The following is a 17,650-nucleotide window of genomic DNA, read 5'->3' as shown; positions in this document are numbered from 1 at the left end:
GCTTTATTCTATTTTAACAGATTTAAAATAATAATAACTTAATAAATCTGTAACAATAAATTGATTCTAAAATTTACTATGAGCACACCATCATAATAAATGAATAGTAAAAAAATAAATATCAATACAGCCATGAGGAAGAAGTCACTGCTTCTTTCCTAATACTTAAATCTTTCCTCAACTCCATCCTGCCAGATATGCCAGAAGCCAAAGGGGGGAACTAAATGAAGAATCTGCCATTGTTATATATCCTATGTCTGCTTAAAATGAATCAGACATTTCATATTCACTTAAGTGAAGTTCAGAAAACACTTAGCTAATGTTTCTGAATGCCAGCCAAGGAATAATGGATGGAAACTGACCAAGGAGAGATTCAACCTAGAAATAAGGAGGAGCTTTCTGACGGTGAGAACAATCAACTAATGGGACAGAAGTTGTGGGAGCTTCATCTTTGGAAGCTTTCAAGAAGAGACTGAACTGTCATCTGTCAGAAATGGTGTAGGGCTTCCTGCTTGAGTGGGGGCATTGGACTAAAGGACCTACAATGTCCATTCCATCTCTGTTAATCTGTTATCTGTTATCCTTGTTTTTCTCCTCAGTCCCTGCCTCAGTCCAAATGTATGGAAAATTGTCATCCTGGATTTGTCAAGAGGGCTCGAAAAGGAGAGCCAGTTTGCTGCTATGAGTGCGTTCCTTGTCCAGAGGGGACCTTCTCCACTCAGGAAGGTGGGTGACACCGGAGGAAAGGAAGTCCTAGTGGAAATGAATTTAGCCAGAAATTTTGATGAAAGTGCAGATTAAAAAAAAAGATTGAAGCTCAACTATTTTCTTGTTTATTCAAAATGCACAATTTCTTAGGACATAACCCAATTTCCTTAGGTATATAAGTTTTATAGAACAATATACTTAATATTTTATGTGGAATTGTTAAGCAATGCACCTTGGAAAATGTTCCCTTTATCAGCTTTTGTCCCAAGAAGGTATTTCTTGAAGTGCAAAGGAAAGGATGCTAAAGAAATATTGCTTTCTACTTTTCTCAGATACTGACAAATGCACCAAATGTCCGGATGAAAAATACCCAAATGAGTCCAGAATCCAATGTATCCTCAAAATTATAACATTCCTGTCTTATGAAGAACTTCTGAGCATCATGCTGGTCTCCTTTGCCCTATTATTGTTCCTAACTACAGGCCTTGTTTTAATTATTTTCATTAAATACCGAGAAACTCCCCTTGTCAAAGCCAACAACTGGGACCCCTCCTACATCCTCCTGATCTCCCTCCTGCTTTGCTTCTTGTCTTCTTCTCTCTTCATTGGTCAGCCAAGAAAAGCTACCTGCCTTCTCCGACAAACGGTCTTCAGCACCATCCTCTCAGTTTCTGTTTCTTCTCTCTTGGCCAAAACCATCACGGTGGTGCTGGCTTTCCTGGCCACAAAACCAGGAAACCGAGTGAAGAGATGGCTGGGGAAGAGCTTGGCCAACTCCATCATCCTTTCATCTTCTGCAGTCCAAATTATCATCTGCTCCATCTGGCTGGGAGTTTCTCCCCCCTTCCCTGACTCTGACCTCCACTCCCAGCCTGGAGAGATCATCCTGCAATGCAACGAAGGGGCTGTTGTCATGTTCTACGTCACCCTCAGCTACATGGGCTTCCTGGCTGCCATCTGCTTCACGGTGGCTTTCCTGGCCAGGAATCTGCCTGGGGCCTTCAACGAAGCCAAGCTGATCACCTTCAGCATGTTGATCTTCTGCAGTGTCTGGGTGACTTTTGTGCCCACCTACCTGAGCACCAAAGGGAAATACATGGTGGCTGTTCAGGTCTTCTCCATCCTGGCCTCCAGTGCTGGTCTGCTGGGCTGCATCTTCATCCCCAAGTGCTACATTATCCTTTTGAGGCCTGACCTGAACACAAAGGAGCACCTTACAGCCAGAACAAATGTAAAAACATGAGATATAGCACCATTGTGGTATTGGATATTATTAAAGTTTCTTTTATTTGAAAGGAGATATTCTTTACATTTAGATAGTACACAGAAATCAAAGAAAATCATATCTAAATGTTTCAAAATGGGGAATTGTTGAATGACTGGAATTCTTGTAGCTCCCTTTTCTTTCAGCTCAATAAATTTTGCTAAAGAGAACTCTGTAACAGTCATTCAGAGGAATTTGCACATTCAGCAACAGTTACTTGTTCCTACAGCTAAAAGTTTGTGTGTCTGAGTGTGTATGTGTATGTGACGGGGGGGGGGGGGTCAGGAGGAAGCTGTGGGAACCAAGCACCATCCTGGTTGCCTGTTCCTCTCTGTGGGAATGCCAGAATGAGGTGAAATGCCATGTTTGACTGGCTCTCAGCTGGGGAGGGAAATCTTCATATACCTTCTTATATAATTCTTTCTTGATTTCCTAATAAAACCTCCTTTTCAGAAAGTGTTCAGCAGAACAGCTGCCTGGGATTTCAGTTTGGGATTGTTTTTATTTTGGTATGAACTTCACATCAAAATAAAAAAATTTTTTTTAAAAAAATTACATGTATATAGAAATTTCCACTGTATTTTTTTTTCTTTCATCAACAGAAAAATAAAATAGCAATTTTCAGACCCTTTAATTTTCCACCCTACAATTTGTACTTAAAGCATTTTCTCTGCTCCTCTTCCAAGCTTGTCTTGCCTGTGAAGCGCTGGAGAAGATGTCCAGAGAAAGGGGACATTGGGACTCTCCCCAGGAGGAGGTTGAAGGGATCCTGTTTAAAGGCAGCCGCATCATTGACCAGGTCACAAACCTTTGATGCTGCATAACATTCATCCAGGTCCAAGAAGGGGGAGAATAAGGGTGGGGGATGGGGACTTTGAGGTTTCTAGGAAGAGGCACCCATGGAAGCTGCTCTGCTCTCCAACCACAGAGATTGCTGATGAATTAGGAATCAATGCTTAGGTCTGAGAATGGCTCCTAATTGGGAATAGAATCCCTTTGCAAATTCCATTTTAAGGAGATAAGAAAAGATCTGATGGATCAGACCAAGGTCAATCTAAGATTCACAGTGACCACACAGAGGCTTCTGGTTCTCCCACAAGCAGAAGAAGGCAGAGACTGATGGCTTTGCCCAACATGGAACAGGCATTTCCCCACAATTTCACTTTCCTCCATCACACCATACAATATTAGACACTCAGCCATCTCACACTCTAGGAATCTCTAATTCTGGTATCACACATTAATCTAAACATTTCTTAGTTCCACAACCCCATTCAGTAAGAATTTAGGTGGGACTGGAACTCACGAGTCTCCTGATGATTGGCCCAAAGTCCCCCAGGAAGTTTTCATTCCTATGGGAGGATTAGAATTGGCTGAAACTCACCCAGCTGGCTTTCATGCCTAAGGCAGAACTAGAACTCACAATCTCCTGATGATTGTCTCAAAGTCGCCCCATTGGCTTTTATTTTAAAGCTGGTTTTAAAACTTTAGTGAGTGGAGCAAAGTTCCTTGGGTGTCTTTGATTTCCCCGCACCCTTCCCAGGCACTCCTTGCCCCCCTTCCCCCCAGCACAAAAGGCTCCTTCTGCTGCTCCACCTCCCTTCTCCCCTTCCCCCTTGCGCAAACAGACAGATGCCACTCAAGCTTCTGTCCTGCCAGCTCCCTTCCGCCCAGGTCTGGCAGTACCCCTCCCCCCACACCACAGGCAGTCTGTAGGACTTTACAGTACTAATATTTAAGGGGCTGCCACAAAGAAGAGGGAGTCAGCCTATTTTCCAAAGCAACCTGAAAGCAAGACAAGAAACAATGGATGGAAAGAAGCAACGAGAGGAGCAACTTAGAACTAAGGAGAAATTTCCTAATGGTGAGGAATGGAAAGTCTCGCCTTCAGAAATTGTGGGTGATCCATCACTGGAGGCTTTTAAGAAGAAACAGCCAATTGTCTGGAATACTGGAGGAGGTTGGACTAGAAGACCTCCAAGGTCCCTTCCAACCCTTTTACTCTGTTATAAGTTCTGTTACAGGTACACATGTTTACAATGCTAAATACTTATTGGAACACACTGATTTACACTGATAATGTGATATTATCACACTTAATCGTTGGGTTGTATGCCCTGTGAAGAAGACTTGGATTCTTTTGTCATAATAATTATCTGATAATTAATAAATCAAGTTCAAAAGTTATGGTCTTTGGAAAACAACATCATAACCATAGATGCCTATTTGATGGTAACCCAGTAGAGCAAGTAACGCCTTCCCTCTTTTTGACTCGTGCAGTGTACAGGTCCTCAATGGAAGGCAGGTTGGCAGTAATTGTTTTTTATGCAGCTCTGATTATCCTCTGAAGTCTGTGTCACAACCACGTCACGGGGGGATTCTTCACACAGTCAGCCAGATGTTTGAACTGGATGTCAGCTGTTCCAAGGAAATCCGCCTTTGGCAATTGACCAATGGTGAGCTTGTCAATGCCATGGGTGTCCAAATGGGGCTCCAGTTGTTTTGAGATTTCACCCCAGCTGCTGGTTAGTCCTGGGGCAAAACAAGCACCATTTTAATATTTTGATCATAATGAAGTAATAAATAAGCAAGAAACAAAAACTAGCAATTAAACTTAGCAATCAAATTAATACTAAATATATCCAGTTTTCTTTCTCTTTAGCTTCCAAGGCCAACATCCCACCCAAAAACCCAAAGCAGGAAATGCAAAGCAACCAAGGACCCCAGGTGACTTCAAGATACCCCAAATCCTCTCCCTTCAACTAGGACCTTCTTTTCTTCCTTCCTTCTCTTGCACAAGTCCTTGGTCCACTCACTTCTTCTGGCCTTTGAGTTGTCCACTGATTGCAGCTACCTAGGTTTTTCTGCCTCTTGAATGGAATCCACCTAAGAATGAAATAAAAACAGCAATAATATCATTATATTGGAAAAATAAAGAAAAAGCTGGCAACCAAATTAGTTCAAACACCAACCATCACATTGTAGAGCAGGGAAGGACGTCCCACATCCTTCTTCTCTCATCCATGATGGGGATGTTTGGATTGAAGGATTTAGCAGGGATGGGGGCCGCCTCAACACCTTCTGACTGGCTGTTCTCATTTGGCTGCTCCAGTAACACTCGCAAAGACTTTTTTCTGGGGATGGAAGAAGAAAGAGAGAATAAAATATAATTCAGTGATATGTTATTTTCTTAACTTTAATAAAAAGGTTTATTCTTGAGGGGGGGGTCCTCCATCCCTGGAGGTTTTCAAGAAAAGATTGGAAAACCATTAGTCCAGGATAAGAACTCCTTGGGCAGGGGGTTGGACTAGAAGACCTCCAAGATCCCTTCCACCCTTATGGGATTCTATGCTTGCTTCTGATAAAGTAAGTGGATGTTAGTTCCACCAAAATTAGCTCCAAATTTTCCAGGGGGTTTCCATGGCCTGGGCTCCCCAGTTGGGGTGATGCCACTCCTTTGATGAGGAGCAGAGAAACGCAGAAGCCAACCGACACAGAGACCCCAAAGATGGCCAAAGTTGTAATACATCTTTTATTCCATTTCTTATTTACATCTGGCCTCAGGGCTCTAATAAATAAATCTGAAAGTCAGGATTGCAATCTAAATATTTCTCAGCTGTTAAGTTCTTCTTTCAGATCCTTGTTTTCATTCTAGAGTTCTGCCATTTTTAGAACCAAGAAAAGGAGACAATTATTCTCTCTTCAAAGGTTTTCTATCTGCAAAGCTACATTTGACATATTTTCTCTCTAAAACATCAAGGCATAAAATTAAACATTTTTATGAATAAAAGGCATAAAATTAGAATAAAATTAGCCCCTTGGGTTTTTACTTGAGTTATCAAACTTGTTTACAATAAACAGTAATTGTGTTTTTTATACATAGCCTTACATTTTAATTCATTTAGTGTTGCTATGTTGGGAACAAAGTGAAAAGAGTCACTTCCAATTTCTGGCCACTTTGTTCCAGGCAGCTGAATTCAACCCAGAACATTGTAGAACATTTGTTCCGATTGAGGGAGCTGGAGAGAATTGAATTGAAACTTCTGGAAGAAAAGCCGAGGTTGCTATCTAAAAGTTCTCAGTCTCTCTTCCAAATCTTTGCAGAGCTCCTCCTTTTCTGCAATTAGTTGGAGATTTTTCTGCCTGACCTCCTTGTTCTTCATCTGGAGCTTTTCTTTTTCCAGCAGCAGCCTTGAAATTTCTGTTGTGTTGTTCCTGTGTGTATAAAAATCCAATTGTGCTATTTTTGTTAATAAATCAGTGGTTTCACCTTACAGGAAACAATGTGCAACCGTTTATCCGATAGATTAGAAATGCTCAGCATTTCATAACAGAGGGGGAAATTTTCATGGACTTAAGTTGTAGCTGAAATCAATACAACTATATTATTCTAGTTTTGCATTACATTCCAATTTCATTTTAAATTGTATTTTATTCCAGTTTCATTTTAAATTGTATTTTATTCCAGTTTCATTTTAAATTATTGGATCTTAGTCATAATTTGTGCTTGGAACTTAGCACCTTGATATGCACCATGGGTTAATCAATAAAATAAACTTACAAACTAACATTCCAAAATATTATTCCATTCTGTAACATTCCTTTCCCAAACTTTCAATAACTTTCCTTTTAATAACATTCCATGATCCAATGGATTCATTCTGTTCCATTCTATTCCACTCCTTTCTATCACATTCCACTCCATTTCATATCATTCCATTCCAAACTATTCCATTCCAAAACATTCCATTCCATTAAATCCTATTTAGTTCCATTCCATTCCACAACATTCTATTCCATAACATTCCATTCATACCATTCTATAACATTATATTCCAAAACATTGCACTCCATTCCATATCATTCCATTAGATTCCATTCTATAATATTCGATTCCATTCTATAATATTCGATTCCATTCCAAAACATTCCATTCCATTAAATTCTCTCCAGTTCCATTCCATTCCACAACATTCTATTCCATAACATTCCATTCCATAACATTTTGTTAGATTCCATCCCATACCTTTCGGTCACATTCCATTTTATTCCATTCCATTCCATACCATTCCACTCCATTCCAGTTCATAACATTCTATTTCATAATGTGCCATTCCATAAAATTCCACTCCATTCCATACCACATTATTCCATTCCATAACTTTGCATTTGATAATATTCCATCCAGTCCCATTCCATTCCATTCAACAACACTCTATTCCTGTGATGGCAAACCTATGGCACACGTGTCCAAAGTGGCACACAGAGCCATGTTGCATGTATGCGCCACGGCACCTGTTCCTTTTCCAGGTTTCTGGCACGCCTGCGCATGTAGTGATCAGCTGTCTTCACACGCATGGCAGTGCTGGAAACCAGAAGAGCTGGTCTTACAGTTTCCGGCGTGCACCAGCTGATAGTCACTCACGCCAGATAGTCATGTGTGCCAGAAATTAGAAGACCAGGCGGCCGGTGCACATGTGCATGCAGGAAACCAGAAGTTCATTTCCCGGCACGTGCATGCCCCCTGGAAAGCTTCTCTTCTGGGTTGAGGCCCTGACGGACACGCGCATGCTCCCTTTTCAGTGCCGAAAAGGTTTGCCATCACTGCTCTATTCCATAACATTCCATTCCATTGCATTCTATTTCAAAACATTCCATAATATTGCATTCCATTCCAATGTAGAAAGCAAAATGCAGAAAGCAAAATGTAGAATGCAAAATGCAGAATGGGGGATGGAATGCGGAATATAGAATGCGGAACAGAATGTGAAATTCGGATTCAGAATTCAGAATTGGGAATGTGGAATTGGGAATGCAGAATTTGGAATTCAAAATATGGAATTCAGAATCCAAAATATGGAATTTAGAATTCAAAATATGGAATTCAGAATTCAAAATTCAGAATGCAGAATTTAGAATGTGCAATGAGGAACTCAGAATTCAAAATCCAGAATGTGGAATATAGAATTTGGAATTTGTTATTCAGGACCTACAATTTGGAATGTGGAACTCAGAACTTGGAACCACAAATGCAGAATGCAAAATGCAGAATCCAAAATTCAGAATTCGGAATTAAGAATCTGGAATTTGTAACGCGGAATTTAGAATGCTGAATTTGGAATTCCAAATTTGAAATTTAAAATGTGGATTTTAGAATGTGAAATTCAAAATTCATTATTCGGAAAACAGAACTAGGAATACGGAATTTGGAATATGGATTTCAGAATATGGAACTCAGAATGCAAATTTTGGAATGCAGAATGGAATGTTGAATGTGGAATTTGGAATTCGGAACTAGGAATTTGGAATGTGGAGCATGGAATTTGGGATTTGGGACTCATTTGGAATTTGCAATTCAAAATACAGAATTCAGAATGCAGAATGCAAAATTCAAAATTTGAAAATTAGAATGTGGGATTCAAAACTAGGAATTCAGAATGCAGATTGTGGAATACGAAATATGGAATTTGGAATGCAGAATTCAGAACTATTTGAAATTCAGAACTAGGAATTTGGAATTCAGAATATTGAATGGAATTCAGAATTTGGAATGCGGAATATGGAATATGGAATCCAGAGTCCATAATCCAAAATCCAGAATGTGGCATTGCTAATTCAGAATGCGGAATTTGGAATTCTGTATGCAGATTGCACAATGTGGAAAATGGAATGCTGAAAGTGGAATGTGGAATGCAGAATGCGGAATGCGGAATGCAGAGTGTATAATTCTTAATTCAGCATTTGAAGTTTGAAATTCCAAGTTCCAAATTCTGACTTACGAATAACGAAGAATAAATTCCAGTCTGAATTCTACATTCTAAATTCTGAATTCTAAGTTCCGACTTCCACATTCTGTGGTCCAAGATTCAAATTTAGAATGTGGAATTTGGAATGCAGGACGTGGAGTTCGGAATGCAGAATTTGGGATTCAAAATGCAGAATTCAGAATTTGGAATGCAGAATGTGAAATGTGGAAATTTGGAACTATGAATGCAGAATTTGGAATTCCAAATTGGGAATTCCGAATGCGGAATGCAGTATGCAGTATGTGATATGTGGAATATGGAATTCAGAATTTGTTATTTGGAATGAAGAATGCGAAATGCAGAATGCAGAATGCAGAATTTGGAATGTGGAATTCAGAATGTGGAGTTCCTAACTCATTTTTTGACATTTCAAATTTTGAATGCTGAATTCAGAATTAAACACTCCTATTCTATTATACACAATTAATTACACACTATTCTATTCTGTTCTGTTTTGTTCTGTTCTGTTCTTGTTCCTTTGTGACATGTTCCGACATTAACTGCCCCCCCCAACCCGGAGTGGGTTTCTCTTTAACCACAATGCAGACAAATATCAGATTTATTTGTTTCTTCAGCCACAGGTGCTGTGTATTCCCTCTGGGCTCAGTTTCAAGCATGGAGTTCCCAAATCTCTCAATTCTAGATGATGGCTTTAATTCGATATCTGCCCCTGTTATTATGAATCACATGGGGATTATTTCCCTTTCATTTCCCTCCAGAGAATTTCCCAACAACCTTTGAGTCCAAGAACTGGTTGAATTATCCAGGGATCCCTCCTGAGAGGGAGAATTATGATAAAAGTTTCAGCTCTGCTCTTTGGCCGAATCCTCCAGGGGTGACTTTGGGCAGAGAAATATGGAGTTTAGAGATAGGCAGGGTCTGTGCTCTTGAATGTCTGTCTCTCTCCTTTCCAGATGAAGCTGAGTGTTTCTCTGTGTTTCAATCAGGAAAGACACTGGATCATATTCCACCTTCTGAGAGTCCTTTGAATTCTTCTAATTCTTCTTTAAAAACTGGAAGAAGATTGATTGATTCACCCCATGAATTATGGACCTCCTTCTTCTGCTTCTGATGCTGCTGGTGTCCCATCCAGTCTCTGGGAAGCTGAGAATGAAATGCCCTCAGAGTTTGGAGCACCAGAATGGAAAACAACCACAGAGCTTTTACAGCCCAGGAGACCATCTCATCAGTATAGTCACCAGTACATATGAAATATTGCATACAAAGTTGCTTTTCAACGTGGCTCCTTCTATTCAGTTGGTTTTTCCTGATCTGTAAGTCATTCAGGGTGATAGAGTTGCACTCCCTCCATTCTGACACTCTCCTTCTTTTCTGTTTTTATTTTTCATTTATTCCTATATTGGAGATTATGTATAATTTCCTGAATGATTTTGATTTCCATGGCTTCTCTCTTTTGTCTGATTTTGTGAAAGAGACTCAAAAAGGGGTCTGGAAAAAAAAGCTGAAAGGGCTGCAGATTATTTTCCTCTCTCAGTTCAATCCTTAATTTATCACTTGAATAATGAATTTTATTTAAAGTAGTGGTGGAACCAGTTGTAGTTGCTGTACCTCAGCCCATTTCCATATTTGTATAACTGATGATTGCTTTTGGATCAACGTTGGCTTAAGGCTCAGTAGACTTTTGGAGGCTTATATATTTTTTAAAAGTATTTGTTGCTGCCCATTATAATAACATTTTTTTTTTACAATAGGGATGCTCATGGTTTTCCAGTTGCCTTAATGTTCATTTTCAACATTCAAATGGTCAACAAGAATTCCCAGCTCCTGAACAATCTCACACTTGGCTACTACATCCATGACAACTATTGGAGCACTTTCCGCACTTCAGATGCCTTGCTGGACATTCTCTCCACTGGAGAAGCCAATGTCCCCAACTACGGCTGTGGAAGGAAAGAGAACCTTCTGGCTCTTTTTGATGCAGCTAACAGGGACATCTCCATCCAGATGTCAACATTAGGAGGCACCTACAAAGTCCCACAGGTTTGTGTGTGTTTTTCTCTCTCTGGTAAAGTGAGGGGTGGGTGGTGGTGGGTGAGCAATAGATGCAATCATGTCTTTTCCATGGAATTCAAGAGCTGCTTTTCTCCATATTAGCAAAAATGACAATATTTTACCCATACGTTCACGTTGAGATTAATCATAAAAGACCTGAAATGCAAGCAATACATTCCCTGAAGAAGACATTCTACCAACTATTTAACTGATCAAAAAATATCCCTCGTTGTTGGGGCCTCTATTGCCATCTTCATTTCCACATATAAATAATATCCAGTCAGATTGAAGTTGGCAATAGTATCATTTTATCTATCTAAAAAGTGTAATAAAAAGGACTCTAGCAATTATAGGCCAAATAGACTAGCAGATATTTTGGCTGAAATGTATGCCTGGATCCTCTTAGTTAAACTTGAGAAAAATGCATTCCTTGCAGAAGAAACAGAAGGTTTTAGGTAGTGAATAGCTTTATAGATTTTATAAGAAATATTGCATGTCAATGATCTAATATTGGTAACAAATTTGTCTTGAAATATCTAATCTATATCAGCAAAGTAAAACACGGTTTTGCTGGCTTTCTAGATGTTAGTGCATTTGTCATAATTAACAGAGAAATATTATATAGGAAATTGATTGCCCTCAAAATGGAGCTCCACCTGTTGGCCCTGATCCAGGCTCTTTCTCCATGTCCTTGTTTGAGAGGGAGGTTGGGGCTCAATGGAGCAATGAGAAGAAGGATTGATACTTACCAAGGAGGAAGGGAAGGATGCATATTTGAACCCTTGTTATTCTCTCTTCATATTGACAATTTACTTCAACTAATGAAGGATCCAAAAACACATCATAAATAAATGTCATTTCTTTCTTTGCCAAAAATTGCTAGTGAAATGCAGTGCACATAGTTTCCAGTACTTGGATTTTAGAAAGGCTTTGACAAAGTAAACCACCATCTACTTCTTGGTAAGCTAAAATATGTGGTATAGACAGCATCACCCCCAGATGGACTCAGACTGTGGTCCTCAGTGGAACTACATCTACATGAGGGAAACAAGCAGTGGGGGACCCCAAGGTTCCATTTTAGGCCCAGTACTCTTCAACATCTTCATCAATGGTTTGGATGAGGGATAGATGGGGAACTCATCAAATTTACAGATGACACTAAACTGACCGGAATAGCCAACACCCCAGAAGATAGGCTCAAGATCCAGATGGATCTAGATGGACTTGAACCCTGGGCCTATCTAACAAAAGGAAATTCAGTATAGAGAAAAGTAAAGTAATACAATAGCAGAGTTGGAAGGGACCTTGCAGGTCTTCTAGTCCAACCCCCTGCCTAGGCCAGAAACCCTATACCGTTTCAGACAAATGGCTATCCAACATCTTCTTAAAGATTTCCACAACTTCTGGAGGCAAGCTGTTCCACTGATTAATTGTTCTAACTGTCTGGAAATTTCTCCTCAGTTCTAAGTTGCTTCTTTCCTTGATTAGTTTCCACCCATTGCTTCTTGTTCTACCCTCAGGTGCCTTGGAAAATAGTTTGATTCCGTCTTCTTTGTGGCAACCCCTGAGTCTTACACTGAGGCTAGAAAACCCAAATGTACAGGTACAGATTAGGTGAAACCTGGCTCAATAGCAGGAACTGTGAGAGGGATCTTGGAATCTTAGTGGACAATCTCTCAAATGTGAGCCAACAATGTGTGGCAGCAGCCAAAAAAAGCCACTGCAATCCTAGGCTGCATCAACAGAAGGATAGAATCAAAATCATGTGAAGTATTGGTACCATTTTATAATGCCTTGATAAAACCAACCTTGGAATAGGGCATTGATGGCGAACCCTTTTGGCACCAAGTGTTCTTGTCAGGGATGCAATCTGGAAGAGGAGTTGACCAGTGTGCATGTTGGTCCATACATGTGCACCAGGCAGCTCCTCTTCCAGTTCCTGGCACTGCCGCGCATGTAAAGGCCAGCTGATCGTCATGCTCACATGCACACAAGAAACCCGGAAGAGCAACGGGCAAGGCCGTGCCAGTCGACATGGCTTTGAGTTCCACTTAGCCCAAGCTAAGAATCTGAAGCAGAGGGCACCATTTCCCCTCCTGGGGCCTCCGTGCATCCCATTTTTGGCCTCCCCAGCCCCCAGAAGCTCTCTGCCAGCCCAAAGCATTGGTTTTACTTTGCAGTTTCAGTCCATGGGGCTTGCGAAGGTAAGGCGTGCATGCAGCCGGTGGGTGGGGTGATTTGGGCAGGACAGCCTCATGGTCCCACGTGGGCAGGATTAATGGCTTCAGTGGCCTGTATCCGGCCCGTGGGACGTAGTTTGAGGACCCCTGGTATAGGGTCTCCTTCTTGAGGAGGAGGTTGGAATAGAAGACCTCAAAGATCCTTTCCAACCTTTTATTTTGTTATAAGTTCTTTTATGGGTACATATGTTTAGCATGCTAAATACCTATTGGAACATGCTGATTTACACTGTGATATTATCATACTTACACATTGGATTATATACCCTGTGAAGAAGAGTTTGGTTCTTTTGTCATAATAATTATCTGATAATTAATACCGGTAAATCAAGTTCAAAAGTTATGGTCTTTGGGAAATGACATCCTAGCCCTAGATGGTCAGCCAATAGAGCAAATAAGACCTTTCCTTACCTGGGGTTGTTTTCTCTGAGACTGAATCTTGGCTCCCTCATCATCAAAGGAGCTCAGTTAGATCAAAGACATGAGTGAAAGTGGTGCTTAAAAGAAAACCTCATAGCTCTCCAGCTTCCTCAGCCCCAATTATTGAAGTATATGAGGCCAAGGTTTCCCCCATGTTCTTACATCAATCTGATGTTTGGGGCTTCAGAGAGAAACCACCAGCAGAAACAACCCAATCACAGCCTCCGAGGAGGATCTTTGGGTGGACAAAAGGACTCCAGCTGCTGCCCCTCAGAACTGACTTGGGAATTTACACAATTTCTACTTTGTCTAAAATGAGAAAATATGGGTATTGGCATAACATTTAATCTATGGAAACTGACAGACTCTGAAAATTGTGGCTGTTAGAACAGAAAACATTTCAATTAAAGACCAATTTTGGATTGTATTACTGACAAATTGTATTAGGAACTGAGGTCTCCCTGTTTCTTGTACAACTGGAGGAGTTAAAATATTCCTCCACAAAGAATCTGGGCCATAGAAGCATTAAAATATGCAGCAATCCTCAAAAATTATAGTAGGACCTTTATTGGAATAGAATACTTCAGATGGCATTTGCACAAGTTAATCTAATTGCAATAAATTTTAGTGGTGAGATACAGTAATTTGATTTACATTGTTTATAGTTTTTAAATTTATTTTCCACTTTTATAATACAATATTGCTAATATTCTGTCTTTAATATTTTAAACAATATCTAATTAACAAATTATTCTAATGCCTTCATGAAAACAATATTTATTAAAATATAATAGTTTGGACTTGATCTGACCCCAAATATAACACAGCATTCTTCATTGTGTAAGGTTTTTGAATGCAGCTCAGAATCTGATAAATCCAGTGAAACTCTGAAGATGAAGCTATGGATTATCAGCTTTTATTTCTGCAGAAAGCAAAAGACTGGATGACCTTCTTGTCTCCCACCTTAACAGAGCAGGCAGAGAGAGAAAAACAGGCATGTGCCAAAAACTTTTCCAAACATCTTATAGCTTGCACAGAACGTCATTGCTATAGAAACATAATTTGATATCACACAAATTTCATGATTTTTGTCAGTGCTCTGAAAAATATAGACTGTAGAAGGGAAAAGAAATCCATTTTTGGGAGTATAACTCATAGCTTTCTTAGGGAATGCTGAACACACATTTTAAGATACAAGCAAGGCTACTTGGCAGAATAGACATTTTACTTTTCACAAGACGTTACTTTGCTAGGCTAAGCTTGGCAATTCGCCTAGAAGTTTTATCTATGTAGTTGGCACCTTAGGTTACAATGGAGCTTCTCTGAACAGCAATTTAACAAAAGCTGAATTAGGTTACACTCTGTGTATGCTCTAATGCAGTGATGGCAAACCTTTTAGAGACCGAATGCCCAAACCGCAACCCAAAACCCACTTATTTATCTCCGAGTGCCAACAGGGCAATTTAAACTGAATAAGGGGGTTTTAGTTTAGAAAAACAACTCATACATGATTAACATCTTTTCTCTGAAAAAAACCCCACAATAACAGCGCTTTCAATGATACAAACACCTTTTTATTGAAAGGTAAACATTTGCATTTGGCATCCTTTTGATTAATGTGACTTTTGCTGTTGAATGCATGCTGGTAATCTTTCTAACCTTGACTCATACGTTGTAAGTTTGAGAGCAACACATGCAGCACTCAGGTCATCTGTTAGTCCAGGGGTGTCAAACTCAATTTCAATGAGGGCCCCATTGTGGTTGACTTCGGAGGCCATGGTGGGCATGGCGAGCGCCCACTGCTGCTGTGCTCACTCTCCTTGGTTGCCCATGGTGTGTGTAGGAGGTCAAAGTATGTGGGTCAGAGGGAGGCCCACTCCCTCTTCTTACGAGACCTAGCTTTGTAACCAAAGCATCCTCAATGATAGGATGGGAGACCACCAGGAGAGGTCAGGAGGATGGGAGAAGGAGATGGTAAAAGGCAACAGGGCTGTTGGTGATCAAGTGCTAAGGCAGGATTTACCTCACACCCTCACCCTCTCTCCTTATAATCTCCTTCCTTCCCTTCTTTTTCCTTCCCTCTTCATTCTTTCTTCCACTCTTTCCATCTTTTTGCTTCCTTGCTCTCTTCTCCTCTTTCGTTATTTTTCTTGGTCTTTCATGTCCCTTCTTGGATGCTCCAATGCAAAAGGGGAAACATTCCTTGCCTTGTGATCAAATGCCACTTTTGCTAGTAGTTTGTGGCCACTGAAAAGACTGAGAACAAACCAGGCTCAGTTTATTCCATGCTTGCATTTCATGGGGACAGACTACAGGACAGCAAAACTGTCAAAATGATGGATCTGGTAGTTGATCAGAGCTCCTGTTTTTTATGTGCAACAGCTTCAGCATTTAAGAGCAGAGCTAAGTTAGTTGCTTTTCTATGAATACATAATGATCCTTGAAAGATCTCTTCTGTAGGGCCCCTGCCATGGTCTAATTCAGACTGGACATATAGCAAAGGAAACTATTTCCTCAAATGCTTTGTCCATTTTTCCCCACTGGAAACAACTGTTTGCAACCCACAAGGAGGGGATACTTTCCTAAGAGCTCAGAACTCAAGGATACCAATGTGCCCATGACCACCACCAGATGGATTCATAACTGGCTGACCGACCACACTCAATGTGTAGTCCTCAATGGAACTGCATCTACATGGAGGGAGGTATGCAGTGGAGTACCCCAAGGCTCTGTTTTGGGCCCAGTACTCTTCAACATCTTCATCAATGATTTGGATGAGGGAATAAATGGGGAACTCATCATATTTGCAGATGACACCAAGCTGGCAGGAATAGCCAACACTCCAGAAGATAGGCTAAAGATACAGAAGGATCTTGACAAACTTGAACATTGGACACTATCTAATAAAATGAAATTCAATGGTGAAAACAGTAAGGTTCTACATTTAGGCAACAAAAACGAAATGCACAGGTACAGTATAGGTGGTACCTTGCTCAACAGTAGTAACTGTGAAAGGGATCTTGGAGTCCTAGTGGACAACCATTTAAATATGAGCCAGCAGTGTGCAGCAGCTGCCAGAAAATCCCAACACAGTTCTAGGCTGCATCAACAGATGGATAGAATCAAAATCACGTGAAGTGTTAATACCACTTTATAATGCCTTGGTAAGGCCACACCTGGAATACTGCATTCAGTTTTGGTCGCCAGGATGTAAAAAAAGATGTGGAGACTCTAGAAAGAGTGCAGAGAAGAGCAACAAAGATGATTAGGGGACTGGAGACTAAAACATATGAAGAACGGTTGCAGGAACTGGGTATGTCTAGTTTAATGAAAAGAAAGACTAGGGGAGACATGATAGCAGTGTTCCAATATCTCAGGGGTTGCCACAAAGAAGAGGGAGTCAAACAATTCTCCAAGGCACCTGAGGGTAGAACAAGAAGCAATGGGTGGAAATTAATCAAGAAGAGAAGCAACTTAGAACTGAGGAGAAACTTTCTGACAGTTAGAACAATTAATCAGTGGAACAACTTGCCTCCAGAAGTTGTGAATGCCCCAACACTGGAAGTCTTTAAGATGTTGGATAGCTATTTGTCTGAAACGGTATAGGGTTTCCTGCCTGGGCAGGGGGTTGGACTAGAAGACCTCCAAGGTCCCTTCCAACTCTGCTATTGTATTGTATCTCAGGGTGGGGAAAGCCATGGGGGTCCTAGTGATAGAAGAGACCCTCAAGGCCTCCCCAACCCACTAAGATACCTCCTGCTTCTCCCTCCCTTCCTGCAACAAGGACTCACTTACTTTCCAAACCTCTGTCTCCTCTCTTGTTTCTCGGCTTCTTTGCCTTTGAAGAAGGGAGAGGAGAGTTGGCTGGGAAATGCTTTTTGTGCTGTGAATGGACGCTCCTGGATGCTATAATATTGTGCAGATTCAGGCACCCATCTTCTTTTGCAGAGTCAGGGATCCATAAACTTTCATTCTCGGATTGGGTGGGGAAAGTGGTTACCTGCAGGTCTCCTGGTCCTCCCCCCCCCCAACTACTTTCCACATAGCTACTTAATGAGGCTTCTTTGTCTCAAGGAGCAGCAAATGGGGCCAGACAGAGACAGGCAATCCAAGTGTGTTTGGCAGAGAAAGCATACTTCAGCCAAGGCACCCAAACTGCTGCCAATGGTGTGGGCGACAGCTGAGCATGCAAATGGGGC

The sequence above is a fragment of the Natrix helvetica genome, assembly GCF_964273705.1.
Source record: "Natrix helvetica genome assembly, chromosome: 5".
Taxonomy (NCBI): domain Eukaryota; kingdom Metazoa; phylum Chordata; class Lepidosauria; order Squamata; family Natricidae; genus Natrix; species Natrix helvetica.
This window is presented reverse-complemented; position numbering follows the sequence as displayed.